Raw genomic sequence first — 12,093 nt, forward strand, 5'->3', positions numbered from 1 at the left:
AAAAACTAATAGGGAATTAATTAAAATGAATGTTTAAAAGAATATGCAAATTAGCTAGATCATTTGCAGAAGAATGCAATTCCACGACCCATACATAACAAGTTGTATTTTTATTAACTAAATAGAGCAAAGGGTTTTGAATATGAATATCAATACACACACACTCAGAATATACCTGTCATGCTGTTGATTGACTGAGTCTTCCAGTTTGCTACAATAGCAGATTCTGGTATGTTTTTGGCATTTTTTCCTTGGTTTTGTTTCTTTTTCATTTGCAAGACATTCATCTATTAGTTATGTAGGTTGTTCTACAATTAATTTAATTAGAGGATTAGTATAAATAAAAGGTAAAATATAATTGAATAAGCATATTTTCCCATAAAGATGTGTGTGTGTGTGTGTGTGTGTGTGAATTTCAGACAACGTAATTGTTGTGTGAACTTTATACGTCAACATCGACGGCTCAATCCGATATAAATGTCCACCTTGACGAGAATGAAACCTAGCAATCTTGGAATTCCAAAGTCAACCTCTTGCTTTAATTTCACTTCAATTCACAGAATCTTACCAGTATTTTTTATAGTAGTACCAGTGTTTTAATAGTTTTACTAGTATTTTAATAGTTTTATCAGTATTTTTAATAGTTTTACCAGTATTTTTGATAGTTTTACCAGTATTTTTTTATTACATTTTCACCCCAAAGAAGGCACGTTGCCACTTTGATGTAGGGGGCTACTATCAGGGACATAAGCTACAGGGGTACTATGTAGGGAGTTGGGCAGCAAGGTGTCGATTCATGTAAAACTTGAACTTCTGCATGTCAGTACAGTTGGGGAAGCAAGGACCCGGAAGGGAATTCCAAAGTCTAGCGGTTCTGGGGAAGAAACTACTGGAGTAGAAGGCTCTCTTACATCTAGAGATCTCTACTGTGAAGGGGTGGGATTTAGCGGTTTGTCGGGCGTATTTACGTCGAGGAAGTACAAGTGCTTGCAGTTCGTCAGAGCATTCACTGTTAAAGTACTTGTAGAACAGGTAGAGGGATGCAACATTTCGTCGATGGGACAGAGGCTGAAGCTTAGATGACAGTTCAGGACCTATCAGATTGGCGACTTTCTTTTGAACCTTGTCTAGGAGCGAGAGATTAGTAGCAGATGCACCAGCCCAAATATGACAACAATACTCCATACATGGGCGAATGATGGCTTTGTAAAGGTGCAGGATACTTTTGGGCATTAGTACCTTTCTAGCACGGTAGAGAGAACCTACCTTCTTGGCAGCGGTACTGGTAATACTCTCAATGTAATTGTTCTAACTCATGTTTCCTGTGAACGTTAGGCCGAGGAGTTTAAAATATGTACTTTCAGATAAAGAGTCTTTGGCCATTGTTATTGGTGGTAGAGAAGGTTTCTTGCAATTATTGAAGGAAACAAGTTTAGTCTGTCCAGCATTGAATGTGACCATTCATTTTTGTCCCCATTCCACTACAGATCGGGGGTCATTCTCTTGTGTTTCTGCCATTTCTTTATATATGTGTTCATTTGTTTTCCTGTCCCGTCTGTTATAGAGTGTGGTGTCATCAGCATATATACTCATCTCACGGACAATTTTTTTCAGGGAGGTCATTTATGAATGTTAGGGATAATAGAGGTCCAAGGATAGACCCTTGAGGCACTCCCACATTTATATCATGTTTAGATATACGACCGTCGAGGACAATCTGGATTTTTCTCTTATCTAAGAAGGATTTAATTATGTTAAATATTCTTCCAGTGATACCGTATGATCTAATTTTCCTGAGAAGACCTTCATGCAATACCCTGTCAAAAGCCTTAGATATATCTAGAGCTACCGCTCTACCCTCCCCTTCTTTGTACAGTTAATGGTATATACGGTCAGAGGTTACAGTTAGGATGTCTCCTGTGGAACGCGCTTGCCTAAATACATATTGTTGGCCGGTCCGAAGTTTAGCATCTGTAAGGTGATGAACTAGAGCTTGGTTAATTATTGTCTCAAATATTTTGGCGAAAAGTGGGAGGAGACTAATGGGGCGATAATTTACTGGGTAAGTTTTTCCGCCAGAATTCTTGAAAACTGGTACCACAGAAGCAGTTTTCCAGCAGACAGGAAAGCAAGATTCATTAAGGCATTTGTTGTAAAGTTTGGAGAGAACTGGAGCTACTTTGACGGAGCACTTTTTTAATAGCACAACCGGAATGACATCAAGTGCACATGCTTTTGAAGTGTCAAGATTTTTTATGATAGCATGCACCCGAGAAGGAATGATTTTCAGATCATCTAGCGTGGCGTGTGTCCGCAAAGGAAAGTAAAAGAGGGGTGGTTAGCAGGGTCCAGTGTGGAGTTGGAGGCAAACCGACTGGCAAGCATGTTAGCCTTCTCGGTTGCTGAGCAAACAACCTCATGATTTTTGGATAGTGGGGGAATTTTTGATTGCCCATTATTTACTACTATTTTTTATAGTTTTGTCAGTATTTTAAATAGTTTTACCAGTATTTTTAATAGTTTTACCAGTATTTTTATTCGTTTTACCAGTATTTTTAATAGTTTTACCAGTATTTTTAATGGTTTTGCCTGAATTTTTATGGTTTTACCAGTATTTCTAATAGTTTTCCAGTATTTTAATACTTTTACCAGTATTTCTAATAGTTTTATTTGTAATGGCTTTGCCAGGATTAACAACTATTGTTAGGATTTAATTCTTCACACATCTTTGCTTTGTTATATTCTAAAACAGTGTCCATATCCTTCACTTTCCAAAAGCTCACGCTAAAGATTTCACTCGAAGTTGTTATCATTTTTTGCTTTGAACATTTTAAAGCTTTTAATCTGGGTTATTTAAAGCCTTGGATCCTGGATTTAAAAATAAAAAAAATATTTGCTCTTCTTTAATGACCCCCATTATTCATAGAGCCCCTTATTTTCTTTCCGATTTTTATTTTCATATTCTTTTATTCCTTTTAACGAATAGTTAACTTCTTCCTCTGAGTTATAGTATATTTTATCTTTCAAGCTTACTAATAACGTACTTATCTTATTCCTTCATTCTCAATTACAATCTAAATGCTACTAAGACAGTTTTTATCTATATTTACATTTCGCATAACTCTGCCCCTTCTTTTCTTCTGATGAGAAGCATTTAAATTCAAAATGTCATGGTCTAAAGAGATTTATTTTTGTTCTCTTTCTCTTTTACTTTTATATACACACGTATATATACATATATACATAAATATATAATAAAAAATAAGTAAAATTTGAAGGCACTTTTAAAAAAACGTGTCATGTTGGTCTAATGGTTATCGTACTTGCCTCACTATCTTTAGGTTTTGGTTTCGATCTCAGCTCGAGTATTTTTTCTTTTACATGCAAGAAGTGAACTCTTTAGAAAAAAAACATAATACTCCACTGCACGTGTCTCAGTTTTTGTATGAGTTAAAATATAATATTTATGCGCATTTTTTTAATTGGGCAATGCCGTGCGGCCTGCTAATATTAAATAAAGATGAGAAATTAGCGTTAAATATAACATTATTATTATCATTATTATCATTATTATTATTATTTCAGATAATCTGCATTTTTTATTAAAATTCTGCATTTCTTTTATTTCGTTTTTATATATACTAAATTATTTTATATTTTCACAGACTTTGCCTTTCAAATCCCTTTAATTTATTTTTATTATTGATACAGTTTTTGTTATGTTTTCAAAATTGTATTTTGTACTTTAAATGTAAAATAATGTTGTAACCCTTTGTTTAAATTATATACATACTTGCCCGACCTAGTCTTTATACTCATTTCTCCAAGTAAATTATTTCACTTCTTTGAAACCAGAACAATAACTGTTTGACGTAGACACCCACTATGAGGTTTTCTTCGCCAACAGGTCTACCTTTCAACCTTCCAGAGATTGAAATCAAATTACGGGAGACCAAACCTTATTTGTTGTTCCTCTGCAAGATAGGCATTGGCTCAACTATTTATTTGACCATTTCTAGATTAAATGTTATTCGAACTTAACCTCCAAACCTGATCCCCAAGATCGCCACGGCCATCAAATACGTGTCTACATTAGAGATGGCTTTCTTTGTAGCAAAGACACCTCCAAAAAAGATCCTAAACTATCCTATATGTGCTTCCGAGTAGTAATTACAGTATCGCTTTCATATTTGGCATAATCTGTCCTCACAACGATAGAGTTACTATCTCTGAAGGTATCGTGGAGAAAATTTACCATATCCTGTCTGCCCATCCCCTTGTAAACATTCATGTCCATCGAGATTCCAAACTTCACAATGGCTCATTCAAATAAGACAAATTATGCTTATGATTTGACCCAGATAGTTGATGAACCCTCTTTGTGTTGCCGATATTGACGGTCAATTTTCAAGCTTTCTAAAATCTATTTTGATCACCTACCGCTAATTGTGCTTATCCTCCGTTCAGTCTCTGCTGGAATCTTCCGATCATTCGGTTATCTCAATTAAGAATAAAACAGTGTGACATAACGTAAGATATCCCTATTCAACGCTTGACGAACTACTGGTGCAGTTTCCAAACGTTCATATTAGAAATAACCCTACATGTCCTAAATGGATGTGGTATCTATAGCACCTGTCTTACCAGGTTGACTAACTCTCATCATAGACAGCTATATCCCATAAAAATATCCCACTGAAATTAAATAGCCATTCATGATACACAACTGAATGTGCTATTAGAGATAAAACTGAAAGATATGCATGAAATTTAAAAATTAACTGTATTTTGTATAAAAATGGCGGAATTTCGGTATAAATAACAAATCTAGTATTCGATATAAATCATATTTTGCATTAGAAATCTAAATAACATTGATCGCTTAAAACTTTAAACTAAATTTTAATGACTTTTGATTAAAAAAATCAAATTGAATACATATAAGATCAAAATACTACATATATACAGTATGTATTACTCTGTAGTTCGAAAGGAGAACAATGCATTTTCAAATAATATGATTATATTTTAATACCATGCAATTCAGGGCGTTTTGTAGAAAGCTTTTAACGTGGAGCTAATCTGCGATGTACACAAGGTCGCATAACAGTTTATACAATAAATTACCATGAAGTTTATTATATGTTAAGATCGTAAAATTTACAAGCATGTTGTCACAACATATTATTTATATCCAAATTACTGTATTTATGGTTGAAATTATGTTAGCTTTCCTGCTTCCTGACATGGAAATAACTGACATTTCCATCTAGTTTATATCAAAAAATAGCTTAGCTATGGACAAAATAAATTATATCTTAAAATATATTTTCACAAAAACACACTTTGACACTAAATATCCACATTTATACAAGTATTCATCTCTGTGCAAATAAGGAATAACAACTCATTTGCCCAAATCTCAGCGGAGCAAACAATGAAGGAAACAGTCAACAAAGATACACAGACAGCTAATGGCATTTGAAACTTTAGTTTCCAACCAGGATCTGTTAAAAGGCACTATCTCACAGCAGAACACCGAGCCACATCACTCGGACAGATGCGGTATATTGCCCTAAACAATATGGTAATATGTATCATCCAGACCTCATGTCTACTCGTATTCACAAAGATGAAACAGATGTTGAAACTGCGGTTCAATTAATACGGAAGGACTGAACAAATTCAGCTGTTAAATAACTTGTTGATCTCACCGGTGTAACTGCTCATTTAGATGTTTGTAATGACCTTTTATAAGAATGTGGTGGCTTATAAACGTTTCTAAGAAAGGGTCCCTACAGAAGGTTAAACTTTAAAGGTTCAGTGAAGCTATAATTAAATAAGTAAAGGGCACAAAGAAGTTATATAAAGACTGATATTTTGTACTATGATCCAGTATATGCAGTATTTTGTCATCAACCTGAGCTTTTCCCTTGAACCTGTAGTTTGAGCTTTCCCTTGAGCCTTTTCCTTGAGCCTTTCATATGTGGATGAAAGAAGAAAACGAGCAAAGCTGTGCTGGATAAACATTCTAAAAATATGGCAGGGCCAGAAGTAAAATGTTTCATCTCATTCTGCAACAATTATTAATAGTATAGCCTTTGTACAAAAGCTCCAAGAAGAAAATCGCACCCCTGGAGTTTTTTTTAAAACATATGCTTAAGTCATCATTGTTCGCTAGCCAGGAATATGAACGCATTGATGTAACCTTTGACGTGGACAATAATGCTTCTATTAAATCTGCAAGGCCAATTAGTTAGGGATCTACTAATGATGTAACATTTAAATCAAATTGAGCAAACCACAAAATAAAACAGCAGAAGTGATTGATTGCTGGCAGTGAGATAAAAAAGAAACAATCTGACAAGATTTCTCACAGAATGAATCTACAAGGAAAACAATCAAGGGAATCAAGTTACGTTCGTCACACGTAGAAACAAATTTTTTATGCTCAGCAGAGAAAAATTGGAGGATATTCAAATACAAGTTTGGTCTTGCATGCTTACCATACGGTACATGCGAGGTGCCTTCAATAAATTTCCAGACTTTTGTATAGGCATTTAAAAGTGTCGTAGACTCTTGAAAATTCAATATTTTATTGCTATACATCTTATGAGATGACTGACTAATTTTAATAATTTCAGGTTAAAATGAACAGTTACAGCCGGAATTGAAATTCAACATACTTTAGCCTGATTGTAACAGTTGCTGAATTTAAAAAAATGCAGAACGATATGCAATAAAATTCTATTTTAAACTTGTAAAAACTGCCACAGAAACGTATGGAATACTTCAAATTGGTTTTGGGTATCCGTTTTTTGAGTGACATAAGAGATTCAATGATGGTAGGGAGTATGTGAAGAATGATAAGAGGTGTGAGAGTAGTAACGAAGTCAGAACACCAGAGTTGATCTGTCAAATAAACAATTTCTATGAATAAAGACCATCGTGTTTCTGTACAGAGTTTCATGTCGGTGTGGGAAATTTACACACAATTATTCATGGATGATTTGCACAGTGTTTATCCCAAGGGTGCTCAGAGAAGATCAGAAAAAAGACGTTGTCATGACAACAGGGAGATGGCCGAGCCGATCAATTCAGATCCCACAGTTCTTAATGCACTGGTCATCTGCAATAAACGCTGGATCTACTGCTATGAGCTAGAGACAAGTTTTCAGTGGAAGCATGCTCCCTGTCCCAGACCCAAAATGGGCAGACAGAGCAAATCCACCCAGAAACACGATGATCCCTTTTTTGATATGATGACCCTATGGTTCATGTGAACTGGATTCCCACTGCACAGACAGTCAACAAGTAAAACTATACTGTGGTTTTAAAGGATCCCAGGAAGAGATTCCGTCGGAAGAAACCAACAATCTTCAAATCTGGTCAGTGGCATTTCCACCAGGACAATACATCAGTCCACGTTTCCATCCTTGTCACAGACTATTTGACCAAGATGAGCATCAAGACAGTTCACCCTTCAAGTACATTTATGTTAGTACGCATGCTGTTCCTCACTCTCCCTATAATCCAGATCTTGCTCCTTGTGACTTTTTGTTATTCTCTAAGCTCAGGGAAAACCTTAGAGGCTGTTGTAATGAGACAATTGGGGAGATGAAAGAGGCTGTGTCAGAGGTCATTGATATGCTCACACAAGGCGAGTTCTATGGACCTTTCCAGAAGTTATTGGAACGGTACAATACGTGCATTGCAACCGGAAGAGATTGGTTGGAAGAGAACTAGAGTTTCATGTGTGTACTATCAATAATAGTGCTCATACGCAAAAACCTGGAAAATTATTTCAGGCAACTCGTATATATTGTTCACTTATTATTTGTTCTGATAACACCGGTGTTAAGTCTCTGCCGCAGTAGATCCATTACCAATAACTCCTACTTGATGCGTGCAACATTATCTACAATCAGACTTGTCTACCTTACAACTTTATCAAGCTATAGGTCGAGAAATGTATGTAGCGCTTATTGTCTTACATGTTTGGCCTGGGTGTGATACAAACCAACTAAATTGAAAGCATTCAAAATTGTTCAACGTTTAATGTAAGATTCAGAAATCTTGATCTTGGAGGACCGTGGACAAGTTCACGTGATAAATTTCAAGTAATACAAGAATTTACATGCAAGCTCTATTCTAGGAACACAAATACCGTGGCTGTTTATGATCTTTGCCACAAGTTATATTGTGTGAAAATATCAAATGCTGCCTTGTTAAATTCCTTATTGCCTTCGTGCTAATTATCAGAGGCAGCCTTAATATAGTTTTTCAAATTCTTTCACCATCTGTAGGTCATGACGGGAACAAAACGGTGGAGAATGAAAAATCTTCCAGGTATCTGGGCAAGTAGCCCCAGACGTTGTACACAGACTAATTGCTTGTAAGTGCAGAAGTATTTTCCAAACTGATTGTATCGGTATCCTTAATGGAATAAAGTGAACTGGTGTATGTACACTGCAGAACTGTTCTCATATGGCTAAAAAGAAAAAAAAGAGTAAGAGAAAAAGGTAATGATGATGATGATGATGATGATGATGATGATGATGATGATGATGATGATGATGATGATGCATAAGAGAAACTGACTCTGATAGCGATGATAATTGAGTCCCGTTATTTGATATATCATGTTGAAAAAGGATCGGTTAAATATTTTGTTTTTCACACAACAAATATCTAATAATTATAATGTCTCATATGAAAGTATAATCGTCTACATGACAATTAATATCTTGCAAGATATATGAAACATATGTTATCGTATAGTTTTAAAGGAATTAGTATAGTTTATACATGTTGTCAAAAGAAGGATTTTAGCCAATTTTACTTTAGCCATATATTGCTTTTCAATCAAATATTTGATTAAATGATTGAAACGTGACGTTTCTCAATAAATACGTTATAAACATATATTTTTTATTCAATTAAATATGTTCAAAGTCACCAATATGTTCAAATTTGAGAAATAGTATTCGTGTATGATGTATTTGTAATAATGTTCATAACTTTTTAAACAAAATTTTACAATTTAAACTTGATTTTGACAAGTTTATCCTTTATATATATTTCTTCAACTATGAGGGATTATTGCTAAGTTTGATCAACATAAGGTGTATATTGTACAAGATACTAATGAAAGCGTGCGACTATTGCTTGTCCAGAGCGTGGCGGCCATTTTAGAAAATGGCGTCTGAAATTATAACAAGCTATTCCAGTGACAATTTTATTAAATATTTAAAACACTACAGACACTGATATTACTGACAATTAGTGATAGACTACTCTTCTGATTGATACCCAAATTATGTCTTGCTCATAGACTACATACTAGTAAAATATACTGAATACAAATGTCACATGAGTACATCCATATGCTGTGTAAAATGTGAACTAATTCCGGTTTTTTAAGTAAAATAATATTTACTCATTCTGTATAATCAGCTCTCCTTGGTTAAATAATGTCTTAGAAGAAAACACACATTTCGCAAAGAAAGAATACAGTAACAGGTCGATCTAATCTATTTAAAACTCAAGCATGACAGGCCGGGGAAAATGTTTTTCAAAGGAACGCGTGACAGATCTAGTAAAATACAAATTTAAAATTATGCGCCGCACATTGACGAACATTCTATTTTATACATAAACGTGACAGACCGACGAAAGCATTATTTTAAACATCGCAGACCGACATAGTGTCTTATAGAAATGTTTGGATGCAATGAAAATAAACACGTTTCAATTTCAAACACAAGAGTCACATAAAAATACTATTTTGAACTAAAATCCGACAGACAAACAAATTTTAGTTCAAAATAGTATTTGAACTGAAACCATACAAACAAACGAAAATATTATTTAATAATATTATAATAAACTTAAACCTGATAGACCAACGAGAATGTGTTTTCAAACTAAATCGTCACAGATTGACCGTCGCTAATTTTCCTCTTCTACAGATGCTGTGATGTATCTTAAATTCGATACATCCATTCAATCTACGCGTTTACTGATGCTATAATATTTTAACATGAATCGTGACAGATCATCGAAAGTACCAGATGTATTTTAAGTAACAAAGTCCAACAAGCAATATTTTAAATGTGAATTTATAAACACTGTTCGGAAGGGTTTACAATTTCTGTCGAAGTAGAATAGATCGAGCGTCAAGTTTCCTAATAGATGTTCCCTGATCAGACATAAGGAAAATGTTGCTTTTTTACTCTTTCAAGTTTGGTTTCTTTAATGCCCAGTAAATCACACCACTTTATGTGAGCTTATCGAATGGCTTATTAAGTTCGTCTCCAGAAAACAAGTCACCCCACTTGCCTCTTCTTTTTTGGTTTTCACGCGCTAGTAGCAGAGAGAGAGAGAGAGAGAGAGAGAGAGAGAGAGAGAGAGAGAGAGAGAGAGCACACCTGTTTTTTTTTCGAGATAAAATACCTGCTATAAACACACCGATAAAGAAATCATTTACTGAAATGAATAGCGATCTCCTTACGTTAGACTTTTCTCTAAATAAGCTCCTTTGATTGGCTTCCACTCTAGATCTAAAATGAAAGAATTATGTCTAGCCTGTAAAGATTAGATGCTAACAAATGGTTGGAATTTTCCAATTGTCAAGAAAATATCCAACTCCTGATGCTATCCTTTATACAAGTAAAATAAATCCTATGATGGTGTACCCTTGCTATGCGTCCTTTCTTGCATTGGTACAGTACAAAAATTAACTTTGCAATGTAGCGACGGACTATCTCTTCCATTCTCTACAGCCTTTTTCTCATAGAAGATACGTTTCTGTTTTCTTTAGTCTATCGCTATTTCCAAGGAACGTGCTGAGCTTAGATTCAATCTATGGTTTATTATTATAAGACATTTACAGCAAGAACGATCGCTTCATAAACTACAAAAACTTCCATTTCTTCTTCTGTGTGCTTAAAATCAAACTGAATTTCCATGAATAAAGTTTCTTTCTAAGAACTTAACATTTGTGGAACACGTGTTCACAGGAATGCTACCCATAATATGGCCGTCTTCAAGTCCAATGACAACAAATACTTTCCAGAAATATTTCTTATAAGTAATCAAACACTTCATCGATAACTATTCACGGAGCATCTTTTGCCGACATCTGAAATTGATGGCCAATTAAATTTGCGCGGCTAGCAATGAAAATGTCATTTCAAACTGAAGCATGACTAGTTAGAGGAAATGCTATTTAAACTTAAGCATGTAAAACGGATGAATAATGTTTCAATCTGAAAACTCATCATCCTTTAAAACAAAATTGTCGTTATTAATATGTTGCTAACTTTCCTTTCTCTTACAATGGATGAAAAAAAAAGAAAGTAGAGGGGGGATGAGGAAAAGAAAAAGGATAACGTGATGACGGTGTGGAGAGACACAGTGGTGGGCGCCCACGGGTTGCGTGTTCCCCTTGCGGAGAAGCGCTGGAATTCGAACTCAAAAACCCGTCCGATACGAGAAAAAAAAAAGATAAATGTAAATTTAGGCGCTATTGTGGTTCGATGCGGCAATATGAAAACACTTTTTTGTTTGTTTGTTTGTTTGTTTGTTTGTTTGTTTGTTTTTCCATGGCAGTGAAATTATCTTGTGCATTTGAGGTTGTTGTCTGCCGTCTATGGCGGCGGCAGAAGAGAAGAAATAGTATGCTGATTGTTCAGAAGAATTTCGACGTCGTTTACTCTCAACTCGAAGTAATGTACGTGACTAAAATAGGGATTAATTCCCGGAAAAACATCTATCGACAATCTTTGAGATAAAAAAAGAAGACAAACAACAATAATTAGAAACATTAGAAATTGAGACATTAGTCGTTACCTACAACTGACTACAATTGTATCTTGACTACAATTGTATCTTGACTACAATTGTATCTTGACTACAATTGTATCTGACTACATTAGTCAGGGGAGGTATCCGTTAGAGCAATAAACGCACCTTCATATTATTAATAGAAGTTACGATCCCATAACTTATTGATAACACCTGGAGAATATTTTATTAAAAAATATTAACATACATTTTATGCTTTTAATGGAACGTGCTCCAGACAGGGCT

The sequence above is a fragment of the Euprymna scolopes genome, chromosome 13 (genome assembly GCF_053919585.1).
Source record: "Euprymna scolopes isolate OS-2025 chromosome 13, ASM5391958v1, whole genome shotgun sequence".
Lineage (NCBI taxonomy): Eukaryota > Metazoa > Mollusca > Cephalopoda > Sepiida > Sepiolidae > Euprymna > Euprymna scolopes.